Source organism: Meleagris gallopavo, chromosome 5 (genome assembly GCF_000146605.3).
Source record: "Meleagris gallopavo isolate NT-WF06-2002-E0010 breed Aviagen turkey brand Nicholas breeding stock chromosome 5, Turkey_5.1, whole genome shotgun sequence".
Classification (NCBI taxonomy): domain Eukaryota; kingdom Metazoa; phylum Chordata; class Aves; order Galliformes; family Phasianidae; genus Meleagris; species Meleagris gallopavo.
Genome location: NC_015015.2, coordinates 44612387 through 44615308, shown reverse-complemented (window position 1 = coordinate 44615308; position 2922 = coordinate 44612387).

The following is a 2922-nucleotide window of genomic DNA, read 5'->3' as shown; positions in this document are numbered from 1 at the left end:
CCCCTTTTTTTTTCCTGTTAATTTAACATTCCAGAAAATATCAATGCTCTTTCATGCAGTACACTACGTAGATTATGCACAGTTCTGCTCAGAACTCAGCAGCTAAACTGAGCATCAGAAGTTTGATTGTCTGTTCATCGGCAACAAGAGACAGCCGGAGCTGCTTCAGCTGTAGCTCACCATTCCCAAATAAGCAACCTCTGACTGGAATGTTTTGGGGGTTTTCATTGGTTTATTTTCACCAAATCCTTCAAAATTGCAGCTTTAACATTTAATCTACTGCCTTAGCCTTGCAAAAAGAGGTTTTCCTATTCCATTCTTACTCCAGGTAAGAATGTGTGCACAAACAGCTGTTCATCAGATAACCTCCAAGTCAAGGCAAATCTGTAAGAATATTCATCTAACAGAGCCACTCACAAAAATCCGTATCTGCTTCAGAACAATGCTTGGAACATAGCATACAAAGCTTCCTCAAGGAAAAAAAAAGGTTATTATTTAGCATATTTTCCACTTTGTTGCTAAGAAACTGTTGCTTCATTTTCCTATTGCCATTTGCAGAAAAATTCTGATTGTTCATTTGCTACTTTGGTCAACTCATTGTAACAGCTATGTAATTAAAAGGGGTATAAGGGAAAACACTGGAAAGTACTCATTGTGTTGTCATCACCTGTAAAGTGGCCTCTCCTATTTTCTCCTATAATATAGGGACTTCCAATAAAATAAAATAAAATAAATGGGTGTACACAGAAAAGATCTTTAAACTTGTTTTGATGTAATGTTTAATGTTTGTAACAGAACAAGCTGCATTCCATCTCCTTCCTTAAGAACTAGCATTGTTCTCCTACAGTGCCTAATCTGCTAGCTACTGTTCAAAAACAGTTAATTGCACTTCCACAAAGACAGAATAACAACACAAAAAATAGACATTTCTGTTTCTTCTGATACTCTACAGGTATTTGTAAGATTTCTGATGTGAGAGTAAGATCTACTAGCAAATTACTTCATGAAGTTTATTTGTATTTTAAAAAGAATAGGTTTTCGTTGTTGTTGTTGTTTTGTGTGCCCAGGTTTACTAATTATTCATACACATAAGGCAGAATTTATTTACATTTTAAAAGTAGGAATAATAATGTTAAAAATCTCAATGACATCAGCTCCTCAGCAGGGAGTACTTCTACACAACATTCTATCAGGAATTTTCTCAACCGTTTTTAATGAGGAAGGAACTGGAAAACATCTCCAGAAGTGTGAGTACACCTCTGGAGTACGTTGTAACATGGATCAAATGACACTGGGCATGGTACAGAGGCTGGAGCTCAGTGTAGCCCCAACATTTCCCTATAGGCAGGAAGAATGCACGTGCCCCAGTTCAGGAGGTGAAGGAGTTTGCTTGTGTGGACCCGGTGAAGCCACATCAGTTACCATACCTCAGAGCCAGATGGACACTGTTACACTCCTAACAAAGAAAGCCAGTGAGTCTAGCTCCTTGCTATGACAACCATGAACAAGATCTGCCATAAATATGTCAAATCTTATATTAAAACTAACAACTTTTTGTCTTTGAGTAATCTTTACTCACTGGTTGCCATAGAAACTTCACATTTTCTACCTAAAATTACTGTTGGCCAGTTTACTGAATTTCTTTTTGTGCCAGTGTTGTCCTGTACTTTAATTCATTCATCCTTTCCTGAAAGACAAAGACTGTATTCACACCTACACAAATCCTAGGTTAAACTGAGCACTTAGACATCACCTCTAGAGTAGGCTCTCCATTTACTTCGTCACCCTTACAGCCCTCTCTGCATCTGCTGCAGCTTCACTTCATCTTTCCAGAATAACAGTGACCAGAACAATATATAGTATTACATAGTGAAACCTCAGAGAAGTCATACCTTCCATGAAGAACTGCACAGGTATTAGTTTAGCAAACATACACATTGGCAGGTCATAGTAATCTTGTAATCAGTTAATACACAAGGTCCACAATCATCTAACACTAATTAACTCCTGCCTTAATAGTCTAAATTCTGATTATTAGCCTTAGCTGAATGGTGCTGCATTTCACAGAAGTAAAACCATCCCATTATTCTGGTCCTCCAAGTCCTTTCAATCTTTCTAGCAGATAACTTAATTCCCTTCTGTATTAGTAACATTGTGACATCAGCAAATTTAATATTGTATCACAGTTATTAATGAAATAAGATTAGTCGCCAAGACTTAAGAAACTCCGTAAGTAAGCTCCCTACATCGCACAGATTGATAGATTAACCTATGAACCAGTGTGCTCCCTTAAGTGCATTTCATTCCCTCTTAGCTTATTCTTTCCATCTCAAAATTCTCATCTATTCCTTGTTATTAACCATTTTTCATATAAAAATATTTTGACCGTGTCCAGATATATCAGATGAACTATATTTTTCTGCCCAGAAAACAATCTATCCTACCTCCTTCCTTCCCTCCCTCAAAAATAAGAGGTCAAGTAAAACAGCCTAATTTCGCATTTCCACTTTGTTAAGCAGTACAGAATTCTATTTCATTCCTTATCTTCATTACTTCCTTTATTATTCTTTCCTTCAAAATACATTCTCAAGTACCTATTGCATCTGACTTTATCTGCAACAACTGCAAATGTTTCCCTCATCTTAAATGAAGATTCCTCTGCTATTATTTAGTCACTCAGAAAAATCTTAACCTTGATATCCGTACTTGAAAAAGTATTTTTCTATTGTAACTACTGTTAAATGTGCCAGTGCTCTTAAAACTCATGCCTGGAGATATCTTGTCCTGTTTTTCTTGAGTCCATCAGCTGAAGAAACAGCACTATGTCTTTGGCAAGGTGTATTCTATACCAAAAATACTTCAGGTAAATAAGCAAATCAGCTGCAAAGTTAAAAGCATGGAGAGGGAGGAAGATAAAAAGAA